We start from the raw sequence: 19,469 nt of genomic DNA on the forward strand, positions 1-19,469 counted from the left end.
CATCACAAACAGTGGTGTCACCTCTGAGACGTGTTTCCAACCAACTGCTGAAAGTCCTGATGTGTTCACATGTAATCCAGTCGTCACACTGCTCCGGGTGTTTGGAGCGCAGACTGTTCTTGTGTTCATTGACATACGGGGTCACCAAGGTAGAGTTCTGTAGAACTGTGTAGTGTGCTTCCAACCAAGAATATCCGTCCCTGCATATTATTGAGTTCCCCCTCCAAGCGTGCCTTTTCCAGTCAGTCTCCCCTCATACCGCGATTTAGGGAGACCTATCTTCTTAAGGCCAGGAATGAAGTCAACACAAAACCCAATGACATCCTCTGTTTGATGGCCCATGGAGATGCTTCCTTCTGGCCTAGCGCGGTTACGGACATATTTCTTTAGGACTCCCATGAACCTCTCAAAGGGGAACATATTGTGTAGAAATACGGGCCCCAGAATGACAATCTCGTCGACTAGATGAACTAGGACGTGCGTCATGATATTGAAGAAGGATGGTGGGAATACCAGCTCGAAACTGACAAGACATTACGCCACATCACTCCTTAGCCTTGGTATGATTTCTGGATCAATCACCTTCTGAGAGATTGCATTGAGGAATGCACATAGCTTCACAATGGCTAATCGGACGTTTTCCGGTAGAAGCCCCCTCAATGCAACCGGAAGCAGTTGCGTCATAATCACGCGGCAGTCATGAGACTTTAGGTTCTGGAACTTTTTCTCTGGCATATTTATTATTCCCTTTATATTCGACGAGAAGCCAGTCGGGACCTTCATACTGAGCAGGCATTCAAAGAAGATTTCTTTCTCTTCTTTCGTAAGAGCGTAGCTGGCAGGACCCTCATACTGCTTCGGAGGCATGCCGTCTTTTTCGTGTAAACGTTGCAGGTCCTCCCGTGCCTCAGGTGTATCTTTTGTCTTCCCATACACGCCCAAGAAGCCTAGCAGGTTCACGCAAAGGTTCTTCGTCACGTGCATCACGTAGATTGAAGAGCGGACCTCTTGCTCTTTCCAGTAGGGTAGGTCCCAAAATATAGATTTCTTCTTCCACATGGGTGCGTGTCCCTCAACGTCATTCGGAACCGCTAGTCCGCCGGGACCCTTTCCAAAGATTACGTGTAAATCATTGACCATAGCAAGTACGTGATCACCGGTACGCATGGCGGGCTTCTTCCGGTGATCTGCCTCGCCTTTGAAATGCTTGCCTTTCTTTCGACATTGAGGTTGGTCAGAAGAAATCGACGATGGCCCAGGTACACATTCTTTCTGCTTTTGTCCAGGTATATACTTTCAGTGTCATCTAAACAGTGCGTGCATGCGTGGTATCCCTTGTTTGTCTGTCCTGAAAGGATACTGAGAGCGGGCCAATCGTTGATGGTTACAAACAGCAACGCGTGCAGGTTAAATTCCTCCTGTTTGTGCTCATCCCACGTACGTACACCGTTTCCATTCCACAGCTGTAAAAGTTCTTCAACTAATGGCCTTAGGTACACATCAATGTCGTTGCCGGGTTGCTTAGGGCCTTGGATGAGAACTGGCATCATAATGAACTTCCGCTTCATGCACATCCAAGGAGGAAGGTTATACATAAATAGAGTCACAGGCCAGGTGATGTGATTGCTGCTCTGCTCCCCGAAAGGATTAATGCCATCCGCGCTTAAACCAAACCATACGTTCCTTGGGTCAGCTGCAAACTCAGCCCAGTACTTTCTCTCGATTTTTCTCAACTGCGACCCGTCAGCGGGTGCTCTCAACTTCCCGTCTTTCTTACGGTCCTCACTGTGCCATCGCATCAACTTGGCATGCTCTTCGTTTCTGAACAGACGTTTCAACCGTGGTATTATAGGAGCATACCACATCACCTTCGCAGGAACCCTCTTCCTGGGGGGCTCGCCGTCAACATCACCAGGGTCATCTCGTCTGATCTTATACCGCAATGCACCGCATACCGGGCATGCGTTCAGATCCTTGTACGCACCGCGGTAGAGGATGTAGTCATTAGGGCATGCATGTATCTTCTGCACCTCCAATCCTAGAGGGCATACGACCTTCTTTGCTGCGTATGTACTGTCGGGCAATTCGTTATCCTTTGGAAGCTTCTTCTTCAATATTTTCAATAGCTTCTCAAATCCTTTGTCAGGCACAGCACTCTCTGCCTTCCACTGCAGCAATTCCACTACGGTACCGAGCTTTGTGTTGCCATCTTCGCAATTGGGGTACAACCCTTTTTTGTGATCCTCTAACATGCGATCGAACTTCAGCTTCTCCTTTTGACTTTCGCATTGCGTCCTTGCGTCGACAATGACCCGGCGGAGATCATCATCATCGGGCACTGGTTCCTCTTCATCTTCAGCAGCTTCCGCCCTTGCAGCATCATTGGGCACATCGTCTGGTTCCTCTTGATCTTCAGCAGCTTCCCCCGTTGCAGCATCACCGTATTCAGGGGGCACATAGTTGTCATCGTCCTCTTCTTCTTCGCCGTCTTCCATCATAACCCCCATTTCTCCGTGCCTCGTCCAAACATTATAGTGTGGCATGAAACCCTTGTAAAGCAGGTGGGCATGAAGGATTTTCCGGTCAGAGTAAGACTTCGTATTCCCACATGTAGGGCATGGACAACACATAAAACCATTCTGCTTGTTTGCCTCAGCCACTTCGAGAAAATCATGCACGCCCTTAATGTACTCGGAGGTGTGTCTGTCACCGTACATCCATTGCCGGTTCATCTGCGTGCATTATATATAATTAAGTGTGTCAAAAACCATTACAGAACATCATGAATAGATAATTAAGTGACCAAATTAATAGAAGTTCATCATCACATTAGAACCAAAGTACATACATATTTCTCATCTAACAACATATATATAGCTCTCCAGATCATCTAATTAATTAAACCATACATTGAAACTATGTAAAACATTTCAATGCGAAAACAAATGCGATCATAATCGCAACCAAGGTAACAATTGATCCAACGGCATAATGATACCAAGCCTCGGTATGAATGGCATATTTTCTAATCTTTCTAATCTTCAAGCGCATTGCATCCATCTTGATCTTGTGATCATCGACGACATCCGCAACATGCAACTCCAATATCATCTTCTCCTCCTCAATTTTTTTTTATTTTTTCCTTCAAGTAATTGTTTTCTTCTTCAACTAAATTTAACCTCTCGACAATAGGGTCGGTTAGAATTTCTGGTTCAACCACCTCCTAGATAAACAATAAATGAATCAAATAGTTATAAAAAGATAATATATACCACATCCGAATCATAGACAGGACGAGGGCCGACGGGGGCGGATACCAAAACCATCGCACTATGTAATAAGAAGGAATAAAATAGTAAGAAAATTAGACAAGTATCTATCTAAAGTAAGAATTTTTTTCTTTCAAAAAGAAGATAAGAACAAGAGGCTCACCACGGTGTTGCCGGCGACGAGATCGGCGTGGGCGGTCGACGGCGGTGAAGACGGGAATGGGACGTGACGGGCCGCTAAACCTAGACAAATCTCGAGGAAAATGGAGCTTTGAGGTCGAGCTTCGAGAGGACAAAGCTTAACTAGTGTGGCTCGGGCATTTCATCGAACACCTCATGTGCATAGGAGGTGAGCTAGAGCACCACAAAGCCCTCCCCTCGCCGGCCAGAGAAAAACAGAGCACTGGAGTGCTCTGCTCGCGGGCGAGGGGTATATATAGGCACCTCATTGGTCCCGGTTCGTGGCATGAACCGGTACTAAATCCGGGCCTTCTGTCCCGGTTCATGCCAAGAACCGGGACAAATGGTTGTGGGCCAGGAGCGAGGACCATTAGTCCCGGTTCGTGGCTCTAACCGGGACAAATGGTTCCATACGAACCGGGACCAATGCCCACGAGGCCCCGGCCGGCCCCCTGGGCTCACGAACCGGGACGAATGCCCCCATGGGTCCCGGTTCGTGACTGAACCGGGGCTAATGTGAAAACTGCCCTGTGACCTATGCCCTATTTTCTACTAGTGTTAGCTCGCCAACTCTTAGAAGCATTATTGGCTTCCGTGATACCTATGGTGGAAAAGCAGAATTGCTCATCGAGGATGCTCCTCGCCTTCAAAGGTTATTATTACCATTGTGTGACCTGAATGTTTGTGTGAATATCCGGGTTATTTGGGCACCTAAACTGGAGATATTGGGGCCTTTCTCACCGGGCTTACTCCCGATCTTCCAGGTAGCGACCATTGCCATTATTCAGCATTCTTACATACAGGTAATTATTTTTGATGTTGGGTACTTTTTATTAAGGTAATGAGCCCAGTCAGCTCGGCAAACTCGATATGCACCGTGAAGGTTTTGGGCCTCGGGTGTTCTAATAATCATCAATTGAATGCAGTTCTTGACGTCCTGAGGTGGTTTCCCTGTTTGGGAAAGCTCTAGGTCACCGTGAGTATTCATCTTTTTTTGAGGATTTTTTTCCTTTTTGTGGAATGTGGGTATTCATCTTTGCTCGCTTTAAAGGTATGCTTTGATTGGCATATTAACTAGTTTAGTTAGCAACGCTTTGACATATGCATATTTTTCCCGTTTTGTTGTTTCATGGACACTATTGGATGTTTAAGCAAAATGAGCATCAGCTACAGCCAATAGAATGCCTTCAGACCCATCTAAAGAAAGTGGTGCTGAGGTTATTCAGTGGCTGTGAGGGACAGGTTGAGTTTACCAGGTTCTTTGTTTTGAATACGAAAGTGCTAAACAAAATTGAATTCCAAGGGTGGGGCTACAACGATGAATTTGTGGCTCGTCTACACACGCTGCTCCAAGTCAAAGACAGCTTCTCGAGATGCTCAATTTGAATTCAGGAATATTTGTGGTTTTTTTGCTTACGATGTCAGCAAGCATATCCATGATTTGTCGGTGGCCGACCCGTTCAGACTGCCGGAGACAGTGTTTGATGGCTGAAGATTGCACGTGCTTGTGTTGCTAACTTAACTGTCCTTTCTTTTTTTGCGGGAAACTTAACGGTCCTTTCAGTTATATACTAAAGTATGAGAAGTTAAGTTGCCAGTTAGACTTCTTTGCATACATATAGCGTATCTATGATGCTTACGAAAGGTCAACCTGTAAGCTCGGCACTATGATTTTCTCATACTTCTGACGCTTCTGTAATTATCTCTGTCAGCATTGATCTGTTATTAAAGTTTAGTTTACTGAAATGGAACTTACCGCGTACTTGTACAAACTAGCCAGTAATTTTTCTAGCAGCATTCTTTTCGGCCAAGGACCTGAAAGGAGTTTTGGCTTTGCCAGGGTGGTCATGTTTCTAAACAGCTGAAACATCCTCCTTAACTTGTTTCTGCATTACTGCCAGAGAAGTAGTATCCGCAAACAAGGTTTTTGCTGCATTTTTATCCCTGTGTATGGGTCATCCTACATTATCAAGTAAATGACGTTTGTGGTCCTGAACAAACGCCGGCAGTTTTGATGGAGCTGACGGTATTTTGTCGCTGGACATGCATCTATCTTACTCAAAATGTCACAATGGACATGAAAGAATCAGCAGTAAAGTTTGTGATCTGCTGTGGAGCTCTGCTAAATTAGTATTTTGGAAGGAAATATTAGTGGCATTTACATGTACAAGATACTTGCATCTTGCTAATCTAGTATTTTTTTTGAGTGTGAGAGAGATTGTCGTTAACTTGGTAGTAATTCAGTATCAGGATACTATTCATGATTGTCTCTGGAGGGGCACGCGCGGGGATTATTTGGGACTTTGACAAGAACCCACCCCACCATACTTTTGTTTGTCCAAATTGAGACAACGTACTTTTTCCTTCAAAAGGAATGCTAACTTTAGATCAATTTGATATAGATTTCGAGCTGGCCAATTGCCATTTTAATAAAGAGATACAATTTCTTTTTCCACCAGAGCCATCGTCATCCTACTCCTCTCTGCATCACGAATGTCGCTATTTAAAAACACCAAAAAAATAATTTTATGAAATAGACAAATAAAGTTTATTTGGAAGATCCATGCCAATTATAAGTTAAATATTCATGCATTACAATGGAATAACATATTGTCAATGGGTCTGTCTATCAGTCGACTGAGACTTCGTGAAGTCTCTGACATCATCCTATGCAGATTTGGCCTGTTAACCAGCTCTCCCTCCCCTGGATTGTATATGACCAGGCTTCTGGGCTTTTTTATTTTTTTGTTTGTTTGTTTGTTTATTTTCTTGGGCTGGGCTTTCTTAATTAGTTTGTTCTGATTGGATCAGGCTCGCCTATGAAATTATCTTTTAGCAAAAAAAGCTATTGAACAGAAGAAAGAACTAAAAAAAAGACCACCAGATAGAGACAAGAAACTGTATGCTAAATTGAACTGTGATGTCCGTTGTTCGTGTAGTTTGATCACAGGAAGTGATGGATATTTTCCAGTTCTAAGTTAACTAGCAACTTACATAGACATGAAGTAGCTAGCTAGTTAACAAAATTCATGCATTAGCTATTTTAAACTTCAGCAATAAGTATGGAGACACGGCGACACAACAAGGTAAAGGTCATGTGTTAGTTAACTTCCTGTATCAACTACTAAAACTTTGGAAAGAAATATGAATTATTTAGAAAAAGGTTACAAAGGTTTAGCAACTTCTTCAAAAAGAAAACCCTCCGATGCTTCCGTGTCAGTGATTTCTACATGATATCCTCCCTCTTCTCACTCTGGATCTTCAACACACTGCTCTTGCCTTTGCATTTTTGTCGTTCTCAGGGTCGCTTCCTTCGTCATCCATGTCAGTGCCCGTGCACTGTTGTATTCATAAATATATATGATACATTATTGTTGAAAACAAGTTAAAAAAAGAGGAGGGTGTGACAAAGTATGACATAGATGAAACTAAAATCATGGCACTAGCAGAAGAGAATTCCTACTACTAGTTTGTAAATCAGCATATCATGCCCTCCTGGTGCACAAAAAAAATGCTAGCGACACCATCTCTGAGATTGAACAGATGCGTATTGAAAAAAAAAATCTGAACAAAAAACAGTCTTAACATTTATCCAACAGCTACTAGTTGTGATCTCTGTTATGTAAAACATCCAACCCAATACACATGCGGGCGTGCACGCAAAGATCAGGATTGTGTAGTCAGCTTTTACTAATGATTTGGTGTGATTCTACAAAATAAAATACTAATGATTTGATGTTTTTTTATCTTAAGCATGGCATTGTCAAGCCTAGAAAAAAATGTGACAAGCGTAACAAAGACACCATCGTTGTCATTATAGCAAACAAAAATTGAACGTGGAACAAGCATCACATGGTCTCAACTCTACTTCAGGAATACACAAACTTTAGTGATTGCTTCAGTTAAAAAAAACAAGACAAAAAACATGATAATTACCCCGGATCCCACACTGTCATCACCCCCTAAACATCTCCCAAATCATGTACACCCCTCCCCCCTCCCCAAGCAACTGATCTGCTGCTAGTATGTGAAAATGAAAGCATGCATTGACGAACAGAGAAAACAATCACCAAAAACTACAGCCCCCCGTCAGCACACATGACATCAAATCCATGTAGACTGCAGAAAAAAGAGAACTCGGTACTACTGTAGTGAGCAAGTGTCCGTTTGAAAAAGGAGTGTTGTGGAAGCACATAAGATCGATGCCGAGTTAAACTGAAGCAATACGCACCAACCAGATATATTTTGGTCCATTTTCATTCTTTCGAACAAAAGCCTGCCTACCAAATACCACTACTAACACTCTCTCTACTGCCGCTACAAACTCATCATGACCGTTCCTACAAAAACTACTACACGGATTAAGAGAACCCAAGAAACGACAAACAAACACACATTCATGTTAACTCGAATGAAAAGAACTCTCTGCAAAATCCAGCTTCACCAGGGACCTCTCGACCTAAAAAATGATCATAGGAGGAACTATCTGTACATACTGAACCCAATTCTAGAAGTACACTTGCAATCAGGATATTAGGAAAACAAAAGCAAAACGAAAGTAAGGTGCGTATCCAAAAAAATGTATACAATGCGTGAGCTTACTCTAAACAAAACGTCATGCTTACATGCGTCAGGTTTTAGATGGATTTCAAAATTAAAAATAAAAACTGATCTCACCTCTAGTTGCTCGGTATAACAATGGTCTCACCCTTTTTGCATGACTAGTGTCGGACATACAACTATCCCCGCTCCTCCTCACCCCTCCCCCTCCCCCCCAAACAAAGCCCAGATGCAATAAGGTTAGAACACATGCATTTGCGGTTGGGGCGGCGCTTGCAATTATATGGCTAGCATCAGACATGGAACTGTCCGCCTTCTCCCTGCCGCCCCTCTGTCAAAACAAACCCTAGTTGCAACCAGGTTGGAAGACATGCAATTGCAGTCGGGGGTGACGCTTGCAGTTGCACGACTAGTGCCGGACATGCAATTGTCCCCCATCCCCCCACTGCCCCTCCAACAAAACAAAACCCAGTTGCAACCATGTTGGAAGACATGTAGTTGCAGTCGGAGGCGGCACTTGCAGTTGCATCCCTAGTGTCGGACATGCAACTCACACCTTCCAACAAAACAAAAAAGACCAGTTGCGACCACGTTGGAAGGCATGTAGTTGCAGTCAGCGGTGACACTTGCAGTTGCATGCCTAGTGTCGGATATGCAACCCACACCTTCCAGGAAAAAAAGACTAGTTGCGCCCACGTTGGAAGGCATGTAGTTGCAGTCCGGGGGTGACAATCGCAGTTGGATGCCTAGAATCAGAAAAGCAACTCCCACCTTCCCACAAAACAAAAAAGACCAGTTGCGACCACGTCGGGAGAGTTGCAGTCGGGGGTAACAATTGCATGCCATGTACTGGACTTGCAACTACCCCCCGGACTTGCAACTACCTCACCGTCTGCCGTCCTCCGACAGAAACACAAGGCTAGTTGCGGTCGGTAGTGAAACATGAAAAATGTAATTTTGGGGTGACACTTGTAGTTGCAAGCCTAATGTCGGACATGCAGTTGCAACCATGTTGGAAGGCGTGCAGTTGTAGTCGGGCTGACAATTACAGTTGCATGCCTAGTATCGGACATGCAACTCCCACCTCCCAACAAAACAAAAGGACCAGTTGCGACCACGTTGGAAGGCATGCAGTTCATAGTCAGGGTGACAACTACAGTTGCATGCCTAGTATCAGACATGCAACTCCCACCTTCCAACAAAACAAAAAGATAGTTGCGGCAACGTTGGCAGAGGTGCAGTTGCAACTAGGGGTGATAATTGCAGTTGCATGCCCAGTACTAGACTTGCAATTACCCCCCCCCCCCCTCTCCCATGCCTCCCTTCGGCAGAAACACACAGCCAATTGCGGTCGGTAGGGAGACATGAAGTTACAGTTGGGCATGAGACTTGTAGTTGCAAGACTTCTACCGGGCATGCAGTTGCAGTCGGGAGTGACAGTTGTAGTTGCATGCCTAGTACTGGACTTGCAACTTCCTCCTTCCAACAATAAAAAACAAACTAGTTCCATCCTTGTTGGAAGGCATGCAATTGCAGTTGGAGTGTGAGGGTTGCAGTTGCATGCCTAGTACTGGACTTGCAACTTCCTCCTTCCAACAATAAAAAACAAAACTAGTTCCATCCTTGTTGGAAGGCATGCAATTGCAGTTGGAGTGTGACGGTTGCAGTTGCATGCCTAGTGCTGGACATGCAACCCCCCCCCCCCCTCCCTCAGACTTCCAACTACCACACCCCTCGCCCTACGAGAAAAAAGCCCCGGGGTTGTGAGTTGAGGGTTGACTTGTAACTTAGGTAACTACACAAACCTACAAAAAGCCCCTAGTTGCGACTTGAGGCTTGACTTGCCATTGGGCCAGACAAGTGCAACTACAAAAAATCCTGGGGAAAAAGCTCTCGGGTTGTGAGTCTAGAGTTGACTCGCAACTCGGGCACCTACAAAAATCCTAGGAAAAAAGCTCCGAGGATGTAGTCAAAAAGGTGATATGCAACTCGGGCAACTACACAAATCTACGAAAAAGCCACAAATTACGAGTCAAGGGGTGACATGCAAATTGGGGGCAACTACAAAAACTTACAAAAAACCTAGTTGTGAGTCCAGGGTTGACTTGCAACTCATGCAACTACAAAACCTATGAAAAGCCCCCTAGTAGCATGTAGATAGTTGACATGCAACTACGTCGGGGGCCGGGGGTTGCAACTACAAAAACCTACCGAAAAGCCTCAATTACGACTCAAGGGTTGACTTCCAAGTTCCAACTCCCCCCACACACACAAACTATAAAACAACAATTGAGTGCCCATAGTTGACATGCAGCTGGGCGCGAGGGTCCCGGGGTGCAACTACAAAACTACGAAAAAGCCCCCAATTGAGAGCTAAGGTTTGACTTGCGAGCATGGTTTTCAACTTGATGAGTCATTGGTAGCGACTCAGAAAATGTCGAGCCTGCAAATGCGACTAGTCACGGCTCAAGTCATGAGACGACAATAAGTTGAGTTGACATTTTTTGCGACTCATCGACTAGTCGACCTAGTCGCGACTCGAAAACCATGTTTGGAAGACAATTATGAGTGTTTATCAAACTGTCATTCCTAAAAAATTATCTCCAGCAAAAGACAATATAAATGTGCATTATAACAAAAAAACATAGTAGAAAAACCGACAAAAACAAGTGAAACGATTTCATATTTTTACTTGAAGCATACCAAAAACAAAAAGGAAAAGATGAAAACAAGAAAACATGTACATCCATACTTGAAAACATACAGTTCAGAGTTACAAAACTAAAAACCCTACAAAAAAGCTTATAGTTCATATTTTCAGTTCAGATTTGCATTATGTATTTGAATTTTTACTTGTAGCATATCCATGCAAAAAGATAAGAAACATGAAGAAGAGATACATACCATCATGTCCAATTGAACATCTATCCTCCTGAGGCGGTGACCGAAAGGCAAACCAATGAAACCATCGCTGAGAGGCAGCATGCCTTGTTGCTCAAATTCCTCTATCTCATTCAGCTAGAGCCTCATAGTGCTCATACTGTGAACAATGCCTTCCTCGTTGTCGTTGGAAGCTTCTACATCCTCATCATCTTCATTTAAATCTTCAAATGGCATCATCTTATCCCATAGATTCTTCATCTTCGAAGCCATTGCCAAATTGGATCACACAAACAATTGCCCCTGGGGGAAGGCTCGTCTAGGAAGAACACCACCATCGGACCCTTCCCCAGCTTGTTGTTCGCACAAAACTTCCTCCAATCTCTCCCATAAATTGTGCTCTTTGTGCGACCCTTGTAACATTTTACAGTGTAAGTCCATTGGCTTGCCACGAACATCACCTTCCCTCATGTCATGTTGTTGAAACAGACCCTTTCATTACATGGCACAACCTATTTTGGTTGAACACAAAAAAACAAGAAAACAAAAGTTAGGAGTGGTGTCATGACAAAGACTAAAATAAAAAGAAACAAAAAATCAAAAAATAAATGAAAAGATATAAAAAAATAAACAAACCTGGTGAGTTTACCCCTGCGTTTCCAAAGTCCTCCCATGCGTACATGTTGAAACCGCTTCCCTCGTTCTCATAGTTGCAATGGTTCAAACAAACTACACAAACCATCTCCTGTGCACATAAAAAAGCAAAAAAATAAAATGGATAAATGGATAACTCACTAACAACACAAATACGAAAAGAGTAAAAAAAACTGGATTCAGAAAAGCATAACTAGAAAAAAAATGATTTCAAAACATCTAGATTTCAGCATGTATATCTGATGGTTTATTACTGTGTGAACCCAAACCCTGCTTGCCAGATGCTAAACCCCATTTATTTACACAACAAAAAGGAAATACTGCTGCCCCTAATTAATCTAATACAGCAGTGGTGACAAACAACTAAGGGCATGTGCCATCAAATATCCCTGTTGTGTAAGGATGGCACTTTTATCCACGGACATGGATACCCGCGGGTACCCGACCCGAATGGGTAGGGTTTGGATACATTTTTACGTCCATGGGTAGCACCCGAACCCGACCCGATAGTATTTTTTTCCTTTATAGGAATGATAAAAAGTTGTGCAATCCCTCCCAACCGTAATTTACTCCAGCGCCGCTTCACATTCTTTTTTTTAACTGACTCATTCTTGTATCTCCTCGTTAAACAAATCATCATTAAGCAGCGACTCCCGTCTCCTGGACTTGCTACTCCCGCAGCCCTAGGAACAGCCGCCGGCACCGCCAGCCCTCACGGCCTCACCACTACTTATGGAGCGGCACTTCAGCAGCCAACGCCACCACTGGACAGTGGCAGTCCAACGCCCCAACTACATATCCCCTCGACCCCTCCATCTCTGCTTCTCCACGCACGCACGGGAACGACGGCGGGCTGGCGACGGCGGCGGGCCGGCGCAAGGTTCTGAGCTGCGATGCGGAGCGGCGCAACGTGCAATAGCGCTGCTGCGCGCAGGACCACGAGCATGACGGCACGGGTGTCCCAGGAGGCAGCGGTAGACCACGACGAGGAGGCTGACCGTGCTGAGGAGGTGACGGCCACACCAAACAGCCGCCGCTCAGGGTAATAACCCTTTGTTCTATCAATCCCTCTGTTGTATGCCTAGTGTATCTGTACGTGGGTCGGTGGGTGTGCAGCTTGTCTTGTTTGTCAATTTTCCAAAGTACTCTCGTACTTCCGTGTCCGAGCCGTCGTTTGGACCGGCCGCCGGTGGTCCGGGCCGGACCGGACCGAGCAACATGACGGTCCTGATTTCTGGGACCGGACCGGCGACGACGAAGCCCGGGCCGGACCGAGCGGACCGACCAACGGGCACCGGCGGCGAGGTGTGCGACGTGCGTGGTTGCTCTGGCGAGGTGGGTCACATGCGCGAGCGCCGGCGGCAAGGTGTGCGCTGGGCGGCGCGACTGTTATTAATGAACTGCGAGCGTTAGCCATTGTCGTTGCTAACCATGAACCTGCAACACTCACACCATGCACGCATGGGACGTGCCGATCTAAACGGCATGCACGCATCACGCATGAGAGGTGCCCGTTCTAATTAAACGGCATGCCCGCACATGACGTGGGGGTGCGGCTTTTCAGTTTTCGCTCTCTTTATTCCTTGCGTCACAGCCGTGCCTAATCTATACGCGCGCCATCCTCGCACAGGATGTCCGCTATTACGGAGTACATGCAAGTAATGTAGCGCGTGCATGAGCCCACGATTTTGTCTCTGCGGGCCTTGCCTTGATTAGTGGATCAATTTGGACGTGGAGCTAGTCGTGGGATAATGTCATGATTATCGGATTGGACCCCACCTCTTTCGTTCTTTCATGTTTTCTGTTCGATAGAACGAAAGGAAAGGAAAACTGGATCGGGGAGGGGTGCGGCAGTGCCGGAGGGGACACAGCGTCGCGGATCTCACCGGCGCCACAGCAGGGCATCACGGGCGGCTGGGCGGAAGAAGCGCGTCGCCTTCAGTCCGATCGAGCCGGACCGAGCCAAGAGAGGACCGGACCGATCAATTTTCGGTCCCCTTTTCACGGACCGGACCGGCCAGTTTTTTTTGTCGGTCCGGGCTATTTCGGTCCGGTCCACTTCGGTCCACGAGCGGGCCCAAAAGACCGCTCGCCTCGTCCACCCTGACTTCCGTGTAGGGTAGCAATTGGAGCAGAGTATTTTTGTACTTCAGTTTCAGTGTCCAGTACCAATTTCTGCAAATTACTCTTGTACATCAGTAGCAATTGTCACTACTTACTATTTGGTTCACAGTTCATATTTGGCACATGGCATGATCTGTAGTCTGTAGATAGGCATGTTAATTAGTAAATTATGTATTGCTGCATCAGTGAATTTCAATCTGACATGTAATATTGGCAGGTCTACCTTTTCCCCTAAAAGAATAAAGATAGAAAAATTAATTTAGGTTGGTAGTTACCATATTCACTACAGTGTCCTTGATGATGAAGAAGAAACTATGGTAACATATTCCACTCATGAAATTCGACTTCTAAATGTTTCAAACTTGCAATGTTTGTACTATTTATTTCCACGATTTTAACAGTTGTGCTTTTGTTATGTTCACTTCAACGATGAGTCTGATTCCATCATAACCGAAGCCTAGAAGATGTTGCCTAGTACATTGAGGTGAAGAATGGAAGATGATGCATGCTTCTGCCTGTGATCACTTGATATTGTGTGATGCCATTTTGTGAGAAACCATGACTGAGAAATGATGTTGTGTTATTGCTCTGGTCTGTGTGGTGTCTGGTCTTTAGTCTCTGGGTGTTGTGTTGCATTGTCCCGCACGAGATGCGATGTATAAGTTTCTTCCTGTTCTGCAGCTGTTGTTTTGGCATGCTGGTACCTCTTTTCCTTACTATAATTGCAACTGTTATTGGTATGTACTCGAATCTTGAATCTGAGGGTATCAATCTATGGTCGGGCAATACACTAGTAGAAAAAGGGCCTATTATCCCGGTTGGTAAGGGCCTTTTGTCCCGGTTTTTGAACCGGGACTAAAGCGTCGTTACTAATGGCCTAACCCTTTAGTCCCGGTTCTTACACGAACCGGGACAGATGGGCCTCCACGTGGCCGGTGCGGCGAGCCCAGGCAGGAGGGCCTTTGGTCCCAGTTGGTGGCACTAACCGGGACCAATAGGCATCCACGTGTCAGCATTTCAGGGGCTGGGGTTTTTATTTTTTTTGAAAGGGGGGGGGGGGGTTTGGGGGTTTTGGGGGGTTAATTTAGGTGTTTCATATATTGTGTTAGCTAGCTAATTAATAGAGAAAAGTGTTCTCTCTTATCTCCGTGCTTGGTCGACGCTACGTACTATATACGTATGGAGAGGACTAGACACGCTAGCTAGTAATCAAATGAAAGAAACAGAAGATCGTCATAAACATATGCATACAGAGAGAAGTGATATCGACCACCTCTCCTTCTCCGAGAGATTGGTCGAACAACAAGTTCTCGTATATCTATCCGACACTACCGGCTACATATATACAATAATTATCTCTTACAATATAATCTCCTTATTAAATTGTAAGAACACAGGGTCCACATAGTATTCTCCGTTTTCAGCGATCACGTGGTCAAGGAAGAATGCCGCCAATTCCTCTTGAATTGCTCGCATACGATCTGGTGCTAGGAGTTCATCCCGCATCTGAAAGATCTAATTTGAAGAAGGGGTCAATACATATAAATCTGAATAAATGAAACTCAACACAAATGATGGTAATAAAATAAAATTGTGAATATTATTGCTTACGCACTTCATATTGTTCGTCAGAGTAGCCCCTCTCACAGGTCGTGTAGCGGATGGACTCGCAAACGTAATATCCACAGTAATTATTCCCGGGTTCCTGCCACAACCACTTTACAAGAAATAGAGGTCAATCAAACTGATAAGCAAGCATGCTAAATGGTATTAATGAAACTAGCGCTTGAATCACTAGGAGATGCGCGGAACATGCTACTATAGTACTTACTTTCAGGTGTCTAAATTGCAGCTTCTTCGGCAGTCCCGGAGTTTTTTTGGTGAATTTTCACCAAACCCTGCCAGACAAAGAAAACAATTACTTGATATCAGGAAATGAACAAAGTTGTTGATATGATGGATAATGATCGATTTAACTTACTTCTCGAGCATTTGAGTCATGTCCGCATAGTCTTGGGGATCTTTTCGTCTCGAGTCTAAGACGGTTACTACTCCCTGCTCAAGCTTAATCTCTAGGAGAATATAGTGGAAGCTGCGCACGCATGCATAAGTCATCAATTACATTACTATAACCTGGACTAATAAGGGAAACCGAATATGCACAAGACAGTAACACTCACTTGAAGTTGTAAGGAAAAAGTATTATATCTTTGTTTTGATTTAATACCAACGATCGTAGCAAGTTGGCCTCGGTATTTTCGGCATGATATTTAACCTCAGTTGCATCTATGAGATTTGTGTTAATGAACCCAATATCACCGTTTTGTCTTTTCTTCAATTCGGCGATCTTTAATCTGCATAATATAGTGAGGATAATTATAAATACATGCAATGAAAGAGCTGACCTATATAGAGAGACTTAATGACAGAAGTAGTACTACATACAAACAGTAGCAAGTGATCATTCATTTATCGAGGGCCTTTTGATTGAAAAACTGGAAGAACTCCTCAAATGGAACATTCAACAGTTCAATTCCAACGAGGTCATGCTCCGGTTTAACTTTTAGCGTCAAAGTATTCCTCCCCCCAGACTCTCTGCAGGTTTTCATGTACCAATCATGTAATCTTCGCATCATCGTTGTTAGAGATCTTTCATCTTTGACGAGAGGCTTCCCGTAATGGTATTTGTGTTCGTCCACCTCCAAGATATCATAATGTACATCGTCGGGCAGGTAATCTCCAAGATTGCTATAACCGGGCACCATCCTCGGATCATTAGCGACGATGTCGCTAGACATCTTGAGCGGGGGGCACGATTGGTTCGCTTGTTCGCCGAGCTGGGCAATTTTTTTCCCAGCTCGTCGTTCTTTCAACCTTTGATCACTGACAGTACTTCCCGACCGTTCCGCTTCGGAAAATGTCTTTGCAATAATGCGCTCATAGTTGCCTTTCGGCGGAGACTTTGGTGGTTTTGTCAGGGCAGCTAGAGTGCGCTTCGCTTTCACCGGATCTACCTTCTCCTCTGGAGGTGGATGTTTATTTGCTTTCACCCCTTCAAAGAACTTCGTCACTTCGGCTCGCACGATCTTCGTGGTTTCCTCCTCGGTCCTCTCGTATGGTAACTTCTCTGGAGTCTTCAGAGAAGGACCGAATCTGTATTGCCTCCCGCCTCTGGCTGTACTGCTAGACGCCGGCAGAGCAGACGGAGCAGCTACGGCTGTCTTCTTTCCTTGCTTACGAGGTGGAGGAGAAGGACTACGACGCGCCGGAGCAGTCGGAGCGGCGGCGAGTCTCTTCCGCCCTTGCTGATGAGGCGGAGAAGGAGGAGGCTGGCTGCTCTGGTGCACTGGCGCAGGCGGAGAAGGAGGCGGAGTGCCGCCACGCGCCGGAGAAGGAGGCTGAGTGCCCTGATCACTCGCCGGAGGAGGAGGCGGAGTGCCGCCACGTGCCGGAGAAGGAGGCTGAGTGCCCTGATCACTCGCCGGAGGAGGAGGCGGAGTGCCCTTACTTGCCGGAGGCGTCCAGTTTGGAAGGTTGATGAGCTCCTTCCGCCATAGGCATGGAGTCTTCAGAGCAGAACCCAGCCGAGTCTCCCCTTCACCGGTAGGGTGGTCAAGCCGGAGGTCCTCGAATCCCTCTGTTATTTCATCCACCATCACCCTGGCATATCCTTCTGGAATCGGCCGGCAGTGGTAGGTTGCGCCGGGTTCAGGAGGTAAAACAGAGCCGACAGCCGCCTTGACTTTGAAGTTCGGCCATTGTGTCATAAGGTGGCAATGTTGAGACTCCGTGATAGCATCCACGGGGTAGCTAGCAGGAGCCGTCAAGACATGCTCCGGCTGAAGCAGCTCGGTTTAAGCCACGCTGCTTCTCCGCTGAGATGGCGGGGTAGCTTCGGGGGTAGTTTCGGCATGTCGATTGCCGTCTCGTTCCTCTAGCGCTTGAACCCTTTCGTGCAGCTTCTGAATTTGGGTCTGCTCCACTTTTTTCTCCTCTCCTGGCTTTTGTAACCGCCTGCGTCCAGAAAACCATCCTTCCACGGAACGGAGCCTGGCGTGCCTCATGTCCGTCTAGGGTGCTCAGGATTCCCGAGGGCCATTGTGAGCTCGCCATTCTCTCTGTTTGGAACGAACATCCCTTCCTGCGCTGCATCGATATAGTGCTGAAGCCTCTTGACTGGTATTCTCAAAAGCTCGTCCGTCCAAACGCACCTCCCTGATACAGGGTCCAAGGTTCCGCCAGCCCCGAAGAACCAAGTCCGGCAACGGTCTGGCCAGTTCATTGTCTGTGGTTCGATCCCTTTATCAAGCAGATCATTCTCAGCCTTGGCCCACTTAGGCCGGGCTTTGAGGTAGCCACCTGACCCCGTGCGATGGTGAAGGTTCTTCTTCGCAGCATTCTTCTTGTTTGTCGCTAACATCTTCTTACTCTTTTCCGATGTCTTGTGGGACACAAATGCGGGCCAATGATCTCTGATATTCTCATACCGGCCGATGAATTCTGGTGTCTCTTCTTTGTCGACAAACGTTTTCAGCTCATTCTTCCACCTCCTGAATAGGTCTGCCATCTTCTTAAGAGCATGAGACTTGATTAATTGCTCTTTAACTGGCTTCTCCGGATCCTCCTCTGGCGGTAGGGTGAAATTTGCCTTCAGCTCAGTCCAAAGATCATCTTTCTGCATATCATTGACATAAGACACCTCAGGGTCTTCCTTCTTAGGCTTATACCATTGGTGGATGCTGATCGGGATCTTGTCCCTAACTAGAACCCCGCACTGAGCAGAAAAAGCATCCTTTGTCCGGATGGGTTCAATAGGTTGGCCGTCGCGCGCGATTGCTGTGACCTCAAACCTTTCATCCGAGCGCAACTTTCTCTTCGGGCCTCGTCTCTTTACCGAAGTTGTGCTCGATCCGGAGGGCTAGAAAAAAGAAGAAAGACGAGAGTTAATTAATATGTGTACATACCAAAACAATGAATGCATCAATTAGCTAGTCAGCACAGGCTTAACTAATATATTTACATGGCCGGACTCTGTTCGGTCACCGGAGCCGTCACCACGGGCTCCTTCTTGCACCAGCATTGGGTCACCGGAGCCATCATAATCATGTCTTTCCTCCTCCACTCTTCGATCACCATAGCCTGCTTGTTCACCCTATTCTTCCAGACCATCATTGTCGTTAAGATACGACAAGATATCACCTCCGGCTAAGATTATGTCCCCCAACACCTTTTCTTCTTCCTCGTCTCGTCCGTGCTCCATTGTTTCTGCAAATATTACAACATGGCAATTATTACACAAACATGACAGCAGGTGGATATATTAGTGCAAACGTAGACCTAGCTTATTCCGGGTTTGGGGTGGCCTCGACAACGCTTCAAGGGTAAGGGCGCGGCGGGAGGGGGTAGGTGACCGACATCTTTTTTTCTAGGGTTTGGGTGTCCTCAAAAGTTTTGGTCGAGCGAGAGGGCCGGGGGGGTGCTCCCGTGGTATAAGTTGTAACGGTCGAGAGGGGGTATATATATCGACCGCCCATCATGTCGAAGTTATTTTGGAATGGAGTTCCTGATAAAAATTAAGAAGAGGAAGTAGAAGGTAAAAAAAGTGAAGAAAAAAAAAGGAGAAGAAGAAGGAAGAAAGGAGAAGAAGAAAAAATAGACTCTATTTTTTCTTCTTCTCCTCTATTCCTTCTTCTTCTCCTCTTATTTTTCTTCTTAATCCTCTTCTTAGTTCATTCCTTCTTCCTTTCTTCCTAGCTAGATATATAAAACTTTTCTAAAAAAAATTATCGGGGAGGGGGTACC

At 45.8% G+C, this 19,469-nt stretch overlaps 1 long non-coding RNA gene across 1 annotated transcript; it reads left to right on the forward strand.

The window, feature by feature from the left end:
* Positions 1-12,188: 12,188 nt before the first annotated feature.
* On the forward strand, positions 12,189-14,407 carry LOC123141007 (uncharacterized). Its single transcript, XR_006470125.1, has 2 exons — positions 12,189-12,585; positions 13,885-14,407. It is a non-coding gene; the product is annotated as an uncharacterized lncRNA (long non-coding RNA).
* Positions 14,408-19,469: the final 5,062 nt, after the last annotated feature.

Source organism: Triticum aestivum, chromosome 6D, assembly GCF_018294505.1.
Source record: "Triticum aestivum cultivar Chinese Spring chromosome 6D, IWGSC CS RefSeq v2.1, whole genome shotgun sequence".
NCBI lineage: Eukaryota > Viridiplantae > Streptophyta > Magnoliopsida > Poales > Poaceae > Triticum > Triticum aestivum.